The 18216-nt window shown below is 40.0% G+C and overlaps 1 protein-coding gene across 3 annotated transcripts in view; it reads left to right on the top strand.

Annotated features, from left to right (window-relative positions):
• TRAK1 (trafficking kinesin protein 1) overlaps positions 1 to 18216 on the top strand; it is a 140556-nt gene that overhangs the window by 34205 nt on the left and 88135 nt on the right. For all 3 annotated transcript variants that reach the window (XM_037382717.1, XM_037382718.1, XM_037382719.1), the window contains exon 2: positions 15189 to 15481. The gene's annotated coding sequence lies outside the window, so the exon portion shown is untranslated. The remainder of the gene's footprint in view (positions 1 to 15188; positions 15482 to 18216) is intronic.

Here is an 18216-nt window from a genome sequence, read left to right on the forward strand (position 1 = left end):
AGAAACATTTCTGTGATGTGTGTTTCATTGCTGTGGGGACACCAAAGATAAAGTAAGGTAGGCTCAGTCAGTTGCTGCAGTGTTTCATAAAGTAACATTCCATGCAATAGAAGATGTGCAGGCGTCTGAACTGAACTATGAGCCACCTCTCGTCTTACTATTAATTGTTAGGTTTTATATATTCCACCATACTATCTCCTCATACTGGGGTAGTATCAACTATCTCATATGGAACAACTTTCTTTTTTCATTTTTTCTCAGTTCAGAATAACTTTCAAAATGTTTGTTTTTCTTTCTTCTGGCCAGTCAGAATGCATTCATGCTGAAGGTCATCTTTCTTCATTTTAACTCGTGGGCATTGGTCATGCCAAGATTATTGTATGGTGACTGACTTTTGTGCTCCATGTACAGTCATGTGGATTTTTTGGGGCTTAATCTGGTGGTGCAACTTTGCCTATGTAGGATGTTTGTAAGAAAATTATGTGTATGGCACTTCAGCTGTGTTGGGTCAGGTGTTTTCTGCCCACTGTCATGTAGAATGTGTGAGGTACTCTGGGTAACATGCAAAATTGCTAAGCTAAAGTTCTGTTTTATTTTTACATCTGTAAAGAACACAGACCATAATAGTTAAAAACTGGTGGCTATGGTGGTGCCCCTTATCTTGCAGCAAGGGGAACTGATGATGAATGCAAACTGGAATGTGGTAGCTAACCATTACATGTTTGGTTTTAAAGACTTGATGGCGTACGTATGCCTGTCGCTGAGTCTGGTGGCTGTGCAGAGGAACATAATGATGTGTCCAGTGTCCTCCACTTGCCTTTTTGCACTGTGAACGACGGGGCAGTGCTGCCCAGCTGTAATGTCTTCAAGTACATTTGGAGCAAGGGTAGAGCATGTTCAAAGTCCTGTCTTGCCTTCATCTGTGAGAATATACTCTACCACTGTGCACTAATGTGCATCTATGTTATTTTAACCAGAATTGTAAATAAATAAATATTTTTCAAGAAATCAGTGGAACAGGTTCATATGTCTTCAGTGACATTGTTGTGATGCATGACTGCAAAAACAAGGTCCTTGCCTAATAAGAATAAACTTTTGTAAGAGGAAAGAGGAAAAATCTGTCTGAATTCAGAAACCTGCAGCTAAACACCATGCCAATAAATATATGCACTCTATATAAACTTCCACATATGCATTCTAGCAGCAAGAAAATACTCTTCTTTGTTCTAGCTATGGATTTGGGTTTTGTATGGCTTAATTGCCTTGTAAATTGGTATCTCTGTATAGGCCTTTGAAAAGCTAATGAACAGCTCTGTTGTTTTTTTAGTGCCTTCAGGTCTGAACATTATGTAAAGATAGAGGAAGAATGGAAATCTATGAAATGACACTGTGCGAAAGTTCAAAGGAGAGAACTCTGCAAAAATCCTCCCGGAAATGTAGTGCTGGTTGTCTGTTGCTGGACTTGTTTTACGACCTCACTGTAGATTTAGCATGGATTATCTGAAATTGGTAGGAGTTGTAAACACCCTTCTGTTCTGTATCAATGTGGCTGTATAAGCACTTATTTAGCAGTTGGATTCTGTGGGAGTTTCATGTTATGTTCTGGGAAAGCCTGTGTCTTATCTGGCCCTTCTGGCATACTGTGCAACTGATCTTAGCTAGAAAGTTGTGGATCCAAGTGAAATCGCTGACCTTTTCCTCCTGCTTATTAATAAACCTTCGTGTTTCTACTGCAGTCAGTGTAGGTAGAGTGAGACTGAGGCGGAGAGCGTTTCAGCACTGGCTCATACCCCTGGGAAGGTGGCACCATGTCTTACTGAAATTGCAGAGATTGCTTGGGCTGTGAGCAGGGGCTGTGCAGGCAGCTGGTGAGAATTTTGGTGGCTGTGGAGTCTGGACTGAACTGTAACTTTGGAGCAAGGGCACGAGCAGTGGAACTGCAGACCTAGGATGGAAGCGTGTGGATCTCTTAAAACAAGGAGAACTCCAGGAAGATTCTGGTGCTGCTTGTCATTACTAAGACATTCACTCTGGGGGGGCTATGCTAGACTTGGTGCTGCTTAGGAGCTGGCTGCCTTTTTAAACTATGGGTCAGTGGCTTATTTTGGCCTTGACACGTCAGTTGCTGGTGTTGATGACGATGGAAGTTTGCAAGGGAATTATTGCTAGGCCTGAGTCATGGGAGGCTTGCTGTGCTTCCTGTTTTGGCTGTGGAGATTCCAGCTTAATAATGGCTATCAGTAGGGTACTTTGATTTTTTTATTCAATAATATAAATTAGGTATGTGCATGCTATTTTTTTTCCTTCCATTTCTGTTTTCATGGTGAGGGACAGGTGCATAAAAACAGAGCTTCACTGCTATGGACTGTGGAACCTTACTGAGACCTAAGAGCACACAGAAGAAAAATGGAATATCACAAACTGATAGTTTCAAAGTGGTGGCAGAATATTTTACTGAGGAGAACAGAAAATGGTTCTTAGTAGAAATTGAGGGTTGTGTCTTTGAACCCCATGGTTGGTTGGTACAGGCGAATAAACAGTATGCTTTTGAAAACAGAGTCTGGATTCAGAACAGCAAGGAAAGTAGGGGTGGTCTAGTGTACCTGTGTCTCTACTCTGCGGTAGGAATAACTACAATGTTTAATTCCCAGCGTCCTGGTAGGGGAGATAACTCCAGTTTTCTCTTTGGGATACGGTTGTCTTTTGCTTCAACTGCTGAGTGAACTGTTTGGACTCCTATTGTTCTTCTGACCAAAAGGGTGACCAAGAAATGGTTAAACACAAACAAGTTTTGGCTTTATTGGACAAGTGATGGCCTGGAGATCTCTGCTGCTGTTATTGAGTATGCTTTTTAATGTTGTTTCAGCATTGTTGCTGAAAATTCTATTGGAAGCCAAACCCTCAGGCAGAAAAACTGTAATATGTCACCTTGCTTGTGCTTAAAGCATGACTAAATGTAAATCAGAAGCTATTTTACATGAACTGTAGGAGGAGTTAAAAGGTGACTTTGTTTCAGGGAAGCCAGTGCCTGTGTAAAATACAGAAGTATTTTTCTAAAAATTCTCTGTTAATGATGTGATGTGCAGCCCTTTCCAAGCAAGTTAATTTTTCCCTGTCAGACACACCAAGCTGTAAGGAAGCGCTCCCCAGACCTTATTTAATAGCAAGGAAAGTTTAATAATCTGTCTTGACAGTAAAAGAGATGGGATAAAGCTTTGAGGTGTGGTGCTAGAACATACTGTACAGGAGAACCTAAAATTGTAATGAAGGCTAAATAATGAAATTGAGGGTGCACAGTTTCAAGGCATTTTTTAGTATTACTGGCTTCAGCGTCAAATCTTGGTGGCCATTTTACCTTTTTTAGCTCAAATAAGAGTTTGTATGTCAAATGAGCAATCTATACGGGGACCTTAGAGAGTAGGTAAAGAGATCTGTTCCTTTCAGGAAATCCTGTGTTTATATTCAGGGTTGTACTTGTAGGCCTTGCTTTCCATTTTTCTTGTTGATCTAGAAATCTGAATCTTCCATAGCTGCCTTGACAGAAGCTTGCTTCTTAGTGCACAAGCAAAAAGGGCAAAAGTCTTAAAATAGTCAGGCAATTACTTTGGTTTTAGTGATACTTTCCTGTGGTGTTAAATATAGTCTTCTTCAAATGTAACTGTGAGTACTAAAAGTCCAGAAGATGTTCCGATCTTAAATCTGAGTAAATATTTTTGTTGTTTTGAGGAATTTTAGTATTTGGAATGATAACCTTGCTTGTGATAGAGTATGTGTATTGTGTAGAGGAAAATGATTCCTAATTGTGGTGCTGAGGCTGATGGGACCTTTTGCTTTGCCAGATTTATATAATGAAAAAAACATTTTGAAGCAAGAAATTTCTAAGCATCCTAAGATGTTTTTATTGAGAGAGGCTTTCTTTTGAACTGAGGTGGGGAACATTAGTGATAACTTTATATTTTTCAGTTGAATGAAGTAGTGCTTCAAATGCTGTATTTTCCAGCCTTGTAAACGTACATGTTGTTCTGTGCACTTTCACCTTTACCATGTGTCTGTAATATTTTAGTACATTTGTCTGGTTTCTTTTATTGCCTGAACAAAGGTTCGTTTTGATACTATAGTGAAAACTTTCAATTTCAGAGAAATTTCAGTCTTTCAATTAAGTTGTAGAGTACACACAGAAAAAAAACCCCACCCTTGACATAAAGGAATAAGGTTCATCAAAGAACTGTTTCCCCTCACGGAAGGCTGGCTCGGTTGCTTGCCTGAGGCTGCTGGTATACTCAGAGTGCTTTCTGACTGGGTGCTAAGATATGAATAAGCCATAAGGCATGCTGATAAGTGGGAAACCGAATTGACTGGTTGGTAAGCAGGTTGGCTTGCCTAGTCCACTTATAATAGTTTTAGGTCTCCATCAACAGAGATTTACAATAGAGCAGGATCTGGCAGGGGGCAGTTTGGTCGAGTGCTTTCGTACTGCCTATGCCATGACTGCGGTAAGAGTACCGGGCATGAAACTTCAGTCTGTTGTGCATTTTGGAGAATATGTATATGCATACAGGAATTTGAGGACAACTTCAAGAAACGCCATGGTTAAGGGTTATTGCAGTTATTTCCAGATTGTTTGGAACCATTTAATCCCTGTGTATCGAGTGACTTCAGATTTTAATTTCTGTGGTCCTTTGGGGAAAGCCACAATGCTGAATTTCAGCTTCATTGCATAAATAAGTAAGATAGTTTAGTCTGCAAATGAAGCAGAACCAGAGCATGTATTACATTTAATTTGCATTTTTACCCCTTGACTTGTGTTGTGCTTTTGTGTAGTTCTTACCTTGTAAGGAGACTTTTTTTTTTTAAGACTGCATCAAAGTGTTGCTTTTGCCATGTTCATGTTAATGCCCCTGGAATTTTATAAAAAACTCTGTTCCAAAATCTTTGCTAGTGTGACTTTGACTTTAATGGCACTAAGCCATGAATAATTGGCTTGGTTTCCTAAAATTCCACAGCCTGTTGTTAAGATAAACATTTCTAGTTCCCAAGAACACAGACACATGTATATGGTAATACACTGGGTATATACAGAGCAACCTTTAAATAGCAAATTCTTTTTTTCCTATGTTACTCTTGATGTTTACATACAGACTTCATAAGCAGAAAAATGACTCAACAGAATAATTGTGCCAGTTTTTGAACTACACTGTAGCATTTTAAGAAGGACTGTGAAATTTCTTTTGTTGTAGCCATTAGCATCTATGGAAGTAGAAGGGGAGCAGTGCTGCGTTGGAGTGGTCTGTTGAGATGCACCCTGGTTAGTCAGCAGCTCATGTCATGGTTGCTGGGAAGTCCCTGTGACAGAGGTGCTTGGTTTGAGGCCTAGGACTGCTGGTTGTTTAGGAATATGTAGTCTTGTAATGTTGATCATCAATGCTGGTACCTTAAGTGACTTGTAAGGCCTGGGTGCCCACAAGTGTTGGAGGTCTAGCTTTCTTTTTGGTGCAGAGGCTGTAATCTACATTCCCTACAGCCCAAAGCTTTGGAGAAGGACTATAATTATGGAGCTTGTGACAGAGCTGCGTTCAGTTCACTCATGTCCTCTCAAACATAGCAGTATACGGTTGAAAGTGTTCCATACATAACTACTTAAAGATGACAAAAGAAAATTGATATGAGGCCCAGGGGTGTTAACCGCCAGTTAAGATGTTGTGGGATGGGTTTTGAGGAACTCTGTGCATGTTCAGGGTTGTAAGACAACCTTGAAGAGTGAGGGAGGTTCTCGCTGGATTGTGCTGGTTGCTGAAGCACGTGGGAAGGCTTGCTGCCGGGGAGCGAGTGCCAGTGGTGCTAGTGAGCCAAAGCCTGTCCTCTTAGCATCTTACTCGGTGGTCTGACTGTCCTTGAAGGTAAGCTTCCTAATAGCTGTCTTTAAAATTACTTGTAGCAGCAATAGGAAACTAAGTTACTAAGTTCTTACTTTCTAGGGAGAGAAAAAGGAAAAAGGGAGGGGATGTTCTTACTGAACAGGTTGGTTTTGGTCTGTTTGGTGATTATTTTTTTTTTTTTCTTAAACATCTTTTTAAATGATTATTCAACTTGGTCTAAAGCCATAAACTCAGTCTGAAAGTAAGTGGATCAGGACACAGCAGGTGTGGTGTGGGGGTTTTTTTGGGTTTTGTGTTGGTTTTTGTTGTTTGTTTTGGGGCAGTTTGTAAGGCATTTTGTTTCTTTTTTTTCTGTGATCTGGTTTGGTTTACCCCTGCTCTCACTGTCTCTGTTAATAAGAAATAGTAAAGAAAAGCAGTACTCTTCTTAGTTCTGTTATGTGATATTTTGTATAAATGTTTTCAGGACAGCTATTAAAATGTGAAATGATGACATTTCTCCAATCCTGTGAACAAGCTTATTTTTAAAATTTAAATTGTACCATCTCCATGTAGACTCTTAAAAGTCATTGTGAAATGTGAGAAATTTTAAAAAAATAATGCAAAACAAGATTACACCCCCCACCCCCCCAGTTTTAAATAGTGATGAATATCTGGTTTGAGTCAGTCTATTCTTTGTTTAGGGTTAGTTGACTAAAACTCTTGGCCCTAAGTTGTTGGCAATTAGGTTAATTGTATCTTTGTTTAAACAGTAGTAGTAGGCAGTGGGGAACCACCATTCTAGCATGGTCTTTCAGCTGTTCTCACTACTTTCCCTTGCCCTTTAGTGTTGTCCTGAAGAAGAAGATAGGGCTTGGCTCGCTAATCAGGGTTTTGGCTTGGAATGGTAACATTTTCATTTGAATACCTTTACCTACTGCATGCTGTCCTAGGTCCAGGCACTGTTCGGTAGGGTTGTTGGGGTTTTCTTTGTTGTGTTTTCCCTTTTACTAGTAGCTAATTCATGTGTGTCTGGTGCATTTATGCCTTTCTTCTCTGTTCTGCTTCTGGTCAAGTGCTCTTGCTGGTTCTCCTGTGGATGGGAAAGGAGCTGAGGACTCGAGCAGACACAGTGGTGTTATCTCCCCTGCAGCATTTTAGAGAAATTGTGGTCATCCCACAGCTCATCCCAGCTAGTGGAAAAGCACTACCAAATACTTGCCTATCTTTTGAAAGTCTTTGAGACTTATGGCAAAGTGAAGAAGTCAGGAGTTTCATGCTCTTGTGGTGTATAAACAAATAACGCTTTTCAGGTTTCTGGTATCACTGCTCCCATTCATACTGTTTGAGGATCTGGTTTGCTGCTGGTGTATAGTTTCCCCCATACCTGAACTGTTTGAGAAATCTTTGATACCTGCTTTTTTTTTAATAGCAGTACGAGGAGATGTGCTGGTAGGTAGCGTATGTGTTAATGTACCAAAGTGTACGTTCCTGTAGTTTAGCTTGTGTATCAGCTGTGTATGAGTCAGGAGTTCATACATGCTAAATACAACAGCAGCCTAATCCCAAATGATTTGGTGATTTGGTTTTTGTTTTAAGTCATTAGATGCTTTCCTTCTCTTCAGCAAGTATTGGACCATGCCCCTTGTGTCCATCTTGTCTTGATCTACCTCAGTGAACACCTTGCATGTACATGACTGAACAGAAAGAACGTTTGAGGTGTTTGTAGTTTGCATTGCTGTACTTCTGTGCTTGGTTTTGTTACCTGATGAATTCCTCCTTTGACTGCACATGCAGTTCTCATGCACTCTGTGCTAGTGTTGGTCAACCAGCTTTCTCTCTCTCCAAGGCAGGTACACAGCATGTCTAGCTAAGATCTCCCAGCCAGTAGTGTGATGCATTGTAGGAAAGGGAACACATTAATTTTTAACTGTTTTCAGTTTTATTTGTTCATGGGGGGAGGGGGGATGGGAGGCACTTTTGGTGGCCTACATTAAATAAAAGTAGAGGGAGCTGTAAAAAGCTGCCAGTGTAATGCGAGCCTTACACAAGGAAGAACTATTTATAGAAGGCTGCAATATTTGCCTCAAGGAACTTCAGAGCGGCGAGGGGCAGTGTTACACAGAGCTGGGTGAGAGCACGCTTGTGCACCCACAGCTGCGAAGGTCAGACCCAGGTCTTGCCTACAGTATGCTCCCGCTCCCCGCTGGCCTGAGGGGGGAACAGGCTGACGGGCTCCTTCTGAAGGCCAGTTCCCTGTCCTGAGAAAGTTTGGTTTGTGGAGAACAGTGGGGCGGTTTTCTCTCTTGGTTTTTTTTTTTCTTTTTTTTCTCCCTTCTTCTCCCTCCTCCTTTTCTTTTTGGGGCTTTTTATTTGTGATGTTCTGACTGGCATTGCTTTTTGAGAAAAACATTATTCTGTCTTGATTGATGACTTGATGGTCAAACAGGGCCAAACAAGGTCACAGCAGCAGCTTTGGGGACCTGGAGAGAAAGGCTGTATGCTTTACAAGTTTATACTGTCACTTAAACATCTTTTTGGTTATTCTGGCTTTTGTTCTTGACTTATTTATTCTAAATGACATAGCCATGCCACTGGCAGTTAACCAAGTATTGTTCTGGTTTTGGATGCCTTCGTCTGCTTCATACTTGCTGGTTATGAGGCTTTATAATAAATGATTCTAGAAACCTTTCAGTTCTTTAGCTTAGAAACATTCTTCAATGGTTTCATAAGCAGAAGAGCCCCTCTTGGGAGGCATATACCTGAGAAGATCCCTGATAGCATGTGACATAACCCCTGAGTGTTGATACTTCTGTGAAAAGATTGCATTTGGCTAGGCCAAAGAGTTCCTAACCCCTAACTATGAAGAAAAAAGAAAAAAACCCCAAAACCAAACATGGAATATAGTTAAACTGTAGTATAGGGCTTCTTGAGTAAAAGGATTTGTGTGATGTTGGGGTAGCAGATGGCTTTGGTGTGCCTGCCTGCATCACTGGGCACAAAAGTGCTGTTAAGAAAGTGAAGTGGTGTTTCCCCAAGGGTTATCTAGGAAATTTGATTTAAAGCCATTAAAGAATCTTTTCAACTTTAGATAAGGATGTAGTCTAGAGTTGCCCAAGATGCCTGTCCCTTTAATTTGCTGTAAAAACAATGGACCTCTTCTAGCATGAGAAATGCTGTACTTGTTTTTATGCAAAGTGTTTGAAGGTAAATAAACTGCTTGTCATATTTTGTCACTAATCTATGAAACTCTGTTTATATGCCTCCTGTTAGAGGTTTAACTAAGCAGTCAACATTATGCCTATTAGAAGGTAGCTTCTGAGCAGAAAATAAACCCTCATGGTTTATAAGAGGGTATATAAAAGTGCCAGATTTAAAACAACTCAATAAATTATTTGGGATCAAATTCAGCCTTTATGTAAAAGTTAAGTAGTGATTTTGTATATGTGTGTGTAAAAGCCAGACCTATTGCAAATGGCTGTTTCAATATGGTCTGACAAAGTGTATTTAAATAGTAGTAGGCATTTTGACTGGCTCTTGAGCCCACCCACTCAGTGAAGAAATTGTTTTTAAATTAAAAAAAATATGATGTAAGATGTGAATTAGCAAAGAAATAAGCAAGTTGAATGCTTGAAGCAAGTCTTATTATGTTGCTTTGGTCAATTCAGTGATTATGCCTGGATTCTGAATTACTGAGGGTGAGCCAGCATGTTAATCTATTTCGCAGATTAGACAGGCTATAACCTGGCTTTGATTTGCTCCAGTGTCTACTTGGGCCATTTTGCATCTGAAGAAATTATTTAGGTTTCTTTTGTGTAAATAAGAAGCTTCAGGTTTTTTTTTTTTAAAGAATTTAGTAAAACTTGCCATACTTTGTAAAACCACTAAATGGCTCTGTTTTACTAAGTGATACACAAAACAGGGAAGAACATTTCTGGTGGGACTCTTTCAAGTGCATAAAAGGGAGGTATTTCAACACCCTAGAACCCTCTGAAGTGTTTAACCATCAGTTAGTAGTTAGTAAATGAGACTACATGATCAGAGCTCTGTAGCTCCAGGCAGATTCCAGGAGCGGAAAGCTCTCTCAATCCCTTGACACCCTGAGGTTGTCTCTAAATTAGCAAATGCTTTGGTCAGTAAGGATGGATGAGCAGATCAAAGTTATTGGCACTGAAGCATCTCAAATCCTCATTATTGATTCAGGTGGGCTACTTTATATTAGATTTAGCTTAGCACCTTGGGCTGAATGTCCCCACTCAACTGTGCAGTTTGAAGCTTCTTGAAGGAGAAAAATGCAGTAGGTACAAGTCAGATGCCCTTGCATTGATGCAGCCCTCAGGGTTATTTGAAGTCCCAGTTTGGCAGCAGGCTGCATTTGAAGTACAACTCTTGGAGTAGAGTTTTCAGGTTCTCTTACTCAAAAGGGAATTGGTTTTTCATGTGTACACTAGCTCACAGTACGTGGTTTTGCTTCAAAGCTCTGCTCCTGGTCTAAACTAAATAATTAAGTATGAGAGTATGCGTAGCAAAAGGATGACCTGTAACAAAAGGAACATTTTACTTGGAAGCCCTAGAAAGGTATTTCCCCCCCCCTCTTTTAAGGAAGCATTTAAGTTCGCAAATGTTTGCAGTGGTCAAGCAGCCATTTTGGACTAATGAATAAAAGTATTATGTGGCGCACAGAATGTGAGCTAGGTAGCTAAAAATTGTTCACAGCTTAATAATCACCATAGGGTGCAATGTGTGGGTTTTGGGTAGCATTTGTACATTTGGGTACGTTTGTAGGAGTTCCAGATGTTTTGTGACTACAGTATACTGCTGTTGCTGCAGTCCCAAGATAGGGATGAGAATAACATTGCAATGTTACAAATAATGTATCTTCTGGCATTGCTGGGATATGGGTATGTGGCTGAAGAGCTCGGTATCTTTTACTGCTTTTGAGGGAGGAATAAGGTTTACTAACTCATTTCTGCCTTAGATTCAGAGGTAAATTGTGTTAATACTGAATGCAGAAAACCTTTCTCAAATGACTGAGAAACAGCAAGTGGTTTATTTTATTTGTATGAAACTTGTGCTGTATGACACTTAACCCCTTCCCCCCAAAACACACTGCAAACAAAAAATGAACGTAACTTTTTTTAAAATGGTCAGAACCAAGAAATGGCTGACTGATGTATTTTTCTTTACCTCAAAACCCTCAAATCTTGGCTGTTTTCTGATGTGAATGTGGCTGTTAGCATTAAGCTGCATTGCCTAGGTACTTACAGCTGGATAACTTTTTTTTAACAAAAAGGTGGAATGCAATGCTGGCTAACCACAACTCAGTTTTGGAGCAGGCTTTTGTAATCTGGCCTGCCACAGGCATACTGCAATCAGTACCCGAGGTACTTCCTGATCAGGACTTAGCTACGCTGCAGTCATAGTCCAAACTATTGTGCAGATGTACTATTAGATGACAGCGATGTTTGGTGTATTTAAAATTTAAGCTTTTCATATATTAATCATGCAAACACTCCATTTTAAGCATGTATTGGGTTAGTCCAAAATCTGGATTTAGTACGGAGGAGGTGTGCAGGAGCAAGTCTTTGTGCTTATGTCATTGCTCTTATGAAGTGCAAGATTTGAGTGAGTCCCTTTAACAAATATTTACAGGTAAGGGGTGGGGGTTTTTTTCAGAGTAAAATGGCCTGATTAAAAAGATTTAGGTAATAAACTTAAGGGAATTGTGGTCTTCCTGCAAACAGTTTTACGCTGAAGAATGAAGTTCAGACATTGCAAATGAAGTATTTCTTTACATCCAGGTCTGTTTATTGGCCCCAAACAGTCTTTGTATTTAGACTGGTAGAAATGGTGCAATACAGCTATTGAGGCAGAAGCTGAATTATATTGTATTAGGTAGATGAGTTATTTGAATCCTGTATGGAGGCTGCTGTTGACATACAGAGTAGAAAGAATGAAATGCATTGAACTTTCATCAAGAAAAGTAATCATCTGACTTATAAATTGTACACAAAGTTTGGATGTCAGGAGTAAATACAAGATACTGCAATAACAATTTGTGTAGTCTTCTTATTACAAATACAATATATGCAGGTGAGGCTGACTAAAGAATAATATTAATGTTTTGTATTTCGTGGGTTTAGTAGCTACAATGTCTGTTTCTCTTCATGGGCTGCTCTAGCTATCTTGTAAATAATGCTCAGCTGTATTTTGGATTTTTTTCTGCAACAGGAAGATTTAGATGAATGCTTAAAGGAAAAGTGTGCACCCCTGCGTTAGGTGGTAATATTTGCCTTGCAAGAGAGGCCATAGAGACAGTGCTTCTATAGATTTGATAGTCAAAACAACATTTTTTTTCCACTGTGTATACGGAAATGGAAGCTATTGAATAAGTCTGAAAGGAAGCAGGCATACTCATTTATGCCTGCTTTCTTCCCTCCATGATAAAAGGTTTTAAGACCAAGGCAAATTCTCTCCCTTAATCCAGAACTTGACTTTCTCATGCAGGTGTTAAATGCATTTCTGCAGCAGACCAGGCAGACTGACTTGTGGGGATTTTTTTGGGGATGTTTTTGTTGCTTGTTTGGTTTTTTTCCAAGCTCTGCTCATAGTTTCCGCAAGTGCCAACAATGAAACAGCTTGTGTGAAGGAAAAGCATTGATGACTTTTTGTTTCTGAATGTGTCTATTTACTTGTTCTTAACAGTGACAAGGCAGAAGCTGTTGGAGTGCAGCTTACAGGATTCCATGGTACCTCGGTGGGGTGAATGTTAAACTGGGTGAAGGCAGAGAGGTGAAGCTCATTCAGCACAAACTTCTAACGTAACTTGGAATATTGTGTTCTGGGCAAAAGTATTTTTGGTCAGAACTATGTGGAAGATAAAGTTGTGAATGAATTAAGGTGATCAGGTACATCAGATGTTGAATGTCAGTGTGTCCAGAAAAGTTACAAGATCTCACATTCCCAAAACTCACTTGAAGACTTTTACACACAAATTGCGCTTTGATTATCAGTGTTATTGCATTTGGTAGTGTTGGTATGTTGTTGGCTTTCTCTAATTGCTGAGGCAGGGCATGGAGAAGAAAGCAAGAAAAGCTGGAGTGCTGTTGATGCTTTCAGTTACTTACTCCCAGACATACCCTTGTTCACAACAACAGACAGCTCACAGTTTCCCAAAACAAAGGTGATTCACAAATGCGTGGTAGCAACTAGGACAAAAATGGAGCCCTTTTAATCAGTCAGTTTGTGCATTTTCAGTGTATTTTCTTGTTCATAGCTTAAGCTGTTTCTATCTTCAATGCAGAGTGGAAAACAAAGATTTCCATTTTGATTCCAACTTCATTTGAACAACTAATTTCTAATATCAGTAAATCTTCCTCTTGTTATTCCTAAAGAGCCACTTGAAAGTGGGACCATTTTAAAAATAATCAGTACAAATGACCCCATTGTTCTTTCCAGTAGGTCCTGTGATAGCTCAGGAATAATGGATGCTCTGCTGGGGAACCAGAATGTTTTCTGTTAAAGCACTCAAGGGAAACTTTCCCTTCCTGAAGCTACCAGAGTATAGTACCATTTATATGAGAGTACGTATCCTAAAGTTATCACTTGATTTAATATGTTCCTGTAGCTATTAAAATCATTACAAAATACAGGTTTTGAGCCTCTGAGTGAGAACTATTTTCATGTTAAATGATACCCTGCAGATACAGAAGTATATGTAATTGAGGAGAACTTAATAAAATGTTTTGTGTATGAGGGTGGGTTTTTTTGCAGTTAATATTGCCCATCTGTTTTCCAGTTGTGGTGTTCTGATTTCAGTGTAAACACATCCTTGTTGAGACCCTCTGAAGGAGGAGAGAATTGTGCTTTTTTTGTTCTTATGCCTGTGGTGACAGGGAAAAATGGGTTGAGAAAAGATGGTGGTGTTCTTTGTATTACAACTTTGTTGCAAGGTTTCTCTGAAGCTTACTCCCAGAAGGTCTAGAACGCATTATCTGTGTCTTGACAGTTGAGACAGATGCTTAAGTCTTGTGATCACTTTCTAGAAATACTGTCATGGTTTGGTGAAGCAATAATGTTATTTACTACAAATGCCAGAAAATAAGACGTCAAAATCTTGTGTGTAACTTTAATGGCAAAATAGGATTATCTGGGCATGTTCCTAGAGATTAAAGAGAACCTATTTAATAGGATTCTCCAGAAAACTCTTGTATTTCTGGTTCTCAATGAATGACTGAACATTCCATGTTCTGTTGCTGCACATGCATATTGAATTGTATCGACATCTTCTGGTTGCAGACCAGTGCATTTATGTCGTCTTGCTGGCTGTTTTTCTGCTTTTCCCATGTAATCTGGGTGTTCTTGTGTGTCCTGTTCTTCAGCTGCTGCTTATGTCTTGTAACTACTACATATATAGTCTTTTTTTTCCCTGTCCTTCAAGTCCTTTCCAAAGACTGGTTTTCCACAATCCCATGATTGTATTTTCCTTTCCTCGTAGTAGTGAGCATTTGCATCTTTCCTTATGCTGTTAATAACCAAAAACAGTACCATGCCACCAGTTATTGCAGGGCCTTTAGTCCCTTATTTGAAAGGTTCAGTCAAGTTTTTGGATAAAGGTGTTCTTCATTCCTTCTCTGGCCATTCTAATCTTGCTGGGGGCATCGGTATCTGTCTTTGAGGGACTTTGCTCCCTGTTTGATGCTGAAGTGCTGGCGAGCCACGGTAAGTGGGTACCCTCTTAACTCTGTGCAGCTTGAGTCCTGTTTCCTATGTACTCTGTAAAGGGAACAAAGATGCCAGCTGGCAGTCTGGCAGTGAAGGGCTGAGCTGTGCAGGGTGGCCTAGTGCAGAGGAAAGTCTAGCAGGGGTAGTTTAAGCTGGTATTAATTTCTGTATTGTTTGCTGTCAGTCAGTTTTGAATGATGATGTTAAAGTACCAGTAAATCACCTAGTGGTGCGTAGTCTGTCTGTGCAGCGTGGCTCATACAACACACTGGGTTACACACAGCTTTTGCTTGGCTGGTGTGGGAGAAGGTTAGCTGGTGAATGAGCCAAGGTGGATGGGCTGTGCTTACTCCAGGTTGGATGAGGCAAAAAACCAGATGCTTAATCAGCTGTTGGTAAATAACACTGTCCAAGGAATAGCACTTTCCTACTTCACATGACCGTGCAAGGTGCAGAGATAGGCAGCCGCTCTCTGAAGTGTGTTTGGGTTTTAGCATTTGCTGGATTTGTCAGGTTAAACCAATGTTTAAGGATAATAAAATTATCTATTCCAATTTATGCTGTTTGGAATGTCTTGAATTGAGCACTGGTTTCCTTTGTGTATTGCAGACTTCTTGAAGCCAACTCTAGCAAAGAGAAAGAGTTCTGTTTCTGCCAGCCAGACCCAGTCTCCAGTGCTGGTCCCCCTGATGGCAATTTGTACAACCCTGTGAAACCTGCCAAGCTGGACGCCACAGCTTTGCACGACTGCACTTTGGCCGCCACTGTGCCTCCTTTGGAGCTGTCAAATCATGCAGTCCTAGCCTGTGACACAGGCATTCACGAAGAGCACTATGTAAGTGAAGCAGTAGAAGATGATGTGCCAGACTGCAGAGAGTACAGAGATGCCTGCACCATTACTGGTAAGCAGTCAGATCTTTTATCTTGGGAAGGATGTGGAGATGTACAGTTAAGCGTCTGTTCTTAAGCTGTTGATGAGGTATCCGATTCATGGACAGGGCTGCTGATGTTCTGTGCATTTTTTTCTTGTTTAAGAAATGATTTCACAAGCACCTGAATTTTCAATGAAAGCACTTTTGTAAGGTTTAAGGCTCTTGCAAATAGTCTAGACCAATGACAGCTGTGAAACTAGGAAACTAATGTGCTTGGGAAGTTGAACCATTTGAAGTTTGTTTGGAAAAGAAGCCAACTGCAAGTCAGGGATGAGGGGAAGGAATCATGGAGTGGTTGTCCCAATGTTCAACGTAATTTAGATCTTTATCTTAATATGAGAATCAGTTTGTGGGAGAAGGGGATGAGAGAAGTAGTATCTAACATATTTTGGCTGTACATCTTTCTGCTTTTCAAACCATTCCATTTTTGTCACATCAGTTCTGGGACTATAATAGTTAAGTGTACAAGGAATGGCTTCTGCATGCTTTTATGAAAGGTTAAATGTCTTTTTATCATAAATTCATACAAAAAAAATTAGTATGTGTTTAAGTATGGTATTTTAAGTAGAATTAGATTCTTAGTGATGTGGTCAGCTGACCTGATTTTTTTGTGTTTGAATAGTCACGGTAATTCAGTTTAGTCATGGTTGTGTCCATGAAATGACAGGCAGTTTCCATTCCAAATGCATGGTTTGTTGGCTGAGCTGTGAGGTTTCCTTTTAGCTTAAAGTGACCTTGTCAGTGCCAAGGTCTTTTGGGAATGTTTGAGAAGTTAGCTAGCAGAGTTTTCAGGAGGGATAATTGAGAGGGCTGAGAAAAACACAAATAAGACTGGGGCCTTGTTAACTGACTACTAGGTATGTTTATCCTGAGTTACTTCCAGCCTTTTCTAGAATGGTGTGAAGGTCAGAGAACTAGTTAATGGTGACCGTCAACAGATACTTTTGTAGTACGCCCTAACTTAGCTCAGCCCAGCTGCTGTGTAGTTACTAAGGGTTGATACTCTGAAAAAAGAAAATAGAAGGGGAGAGATGCTCTGCAAGTCCATCGTGATTCCCTTGAGAAGACAAGCAGCAGGATTACAGTGATGTCAGTTTCAGTCAGGTATGATTCTACATACAATAAATATTTTGTTAACAGAAACTTACTCCCCATCCCTCCTCCCTTGTGTTCATGGGTTTAGAGCTCTTTAACTGGTTCATTTATAAATGGGTCACTCTTGACTGCCATGTAGATATTAGCTTGCTAGGTAGCCTAAAAACTCTACACATTACATAAATGCGTTGCTAGTAGCATAACTTTTCCAGGCCCCTTCTAGAATAATTTCTTTTTGCAGGTTGTTCTGTTGGCTGTATCCTGTGTCCTCTCCCTTCCCTCTCTTGTTAACAGGAAGATGTTAACTTTACGTTTTTCTGTTTCTGACTACAAGCCCAGACAACGAACTTTTTTCATGAACCAAGATGCTTTCTTGGTTATGGTTCCTTGAAAGGCAAGATAAACTCTTCCTTTTTTAATTTTTAAAAGTAGCTTTTGTTAAGTGGAGGTCAGTGCATGTTTTCCTACCTGACACTCTTTCAAAGGTGGTTCAGTTTCTGAATTTCTTTCTTCTTGCTTAGTTGTCAGCCAAGTGTGGTTTACTGATTGATCCTGTAATGCTTTCTTTATGGATTAGCTGTTCTGCAGCAGCACATTTTTATTGCTTGTGACCCGGAGACAACATAATAGGACTTGCAGTAGAAATAGTGGTGTGTAGTTTTGGTTAGTTGTTTAGTTTTGGGTTTCTAGGGTGGGTTTTTTTCTTTTTAAATGGCTGTTTGCTGTGCTTCTTACGGGTCTCAATGGACATAGACTGGGGTTTAGGAATTGGTCTCATACTTGCTCTGTAAAATATCTGTGGTGTCAGTAGTATGTGCTGGTGTGCAGCGTATACCCTTGAAACAAGCAGTAAAATCCTTGCAGAGGAATAAGGATTGTCAGAGACTTCGACACAAAACTTTATGTAGGTCTTACTGACAGGTTAGTGCTATTTACACTTTAAAACTGTTTAGTGGGAAAGAAATTGCTCATATCAAGTCTGCATATACCATAATTTTTCTTCTGATGCCAAGCATTGCCTCATCCTAGAGCTGGCATGTTCAAATTTAGCAATCAGGACAATCTGTTTTCTTGTCGTCTGAGACTAAGAGCTAAAGCCTATTGTAAAAGACATCTGCAAAAATTCTTGCAAGTAAAGGCTTGAACAGAGTTAAAAAAACCCTGAAACTGAGTCACAGTGCTGTGTAGTGATGCTTTCTGAAACCAACTAGTTAATAGTAATGTAATTAGAGTTGGCTGATACAATTTGTTCTTAGGCTTAAATTATATGACGTGCACATCTTGCTATTTAACTTTTCAAGAAGCCCATTGGTGCTCAAAGAATTTTAAATTCTTGCTACTTCTTTTCTTTTCTTTTCCCTCCCCTATTCTCTTTGCTGGAGAGGAGCACTTGGGCATTCTCTGCCAGCAGCATGATCTATCCTGCCTGGGACCTAAGAGCAGATACAACGTAGCTGAGGGTGCATTGCACATTCTGATTGTGCTAAGCATGTTTTCTTGGACAGAGGGTTGGCTTCAATGTTTCCTGTCCCCAAAGCACCTCAGAATGATAGTGCTTGTGCAGATTCCTGCGGGAGTGCAGCTGGAGGCAGTTTAGGCAACTGGTCTGG

The sequence above is a fragment of the Falco rusticolus genome, chromosome 4 (assembly GCF_015220075.1).
Source record: "Falco rusticolus isolate bFalRus1 chromosome 4, bFalRus1.pri, whole genome shotgun sequence".
In the NCBI taxonomy this organism is placed as follows: domain Eukaryota; kingdom Metazoa; phylum Chordata; class Aves; order Falconiformes; family Falconidae; genus Falco; species Falco rusticolus.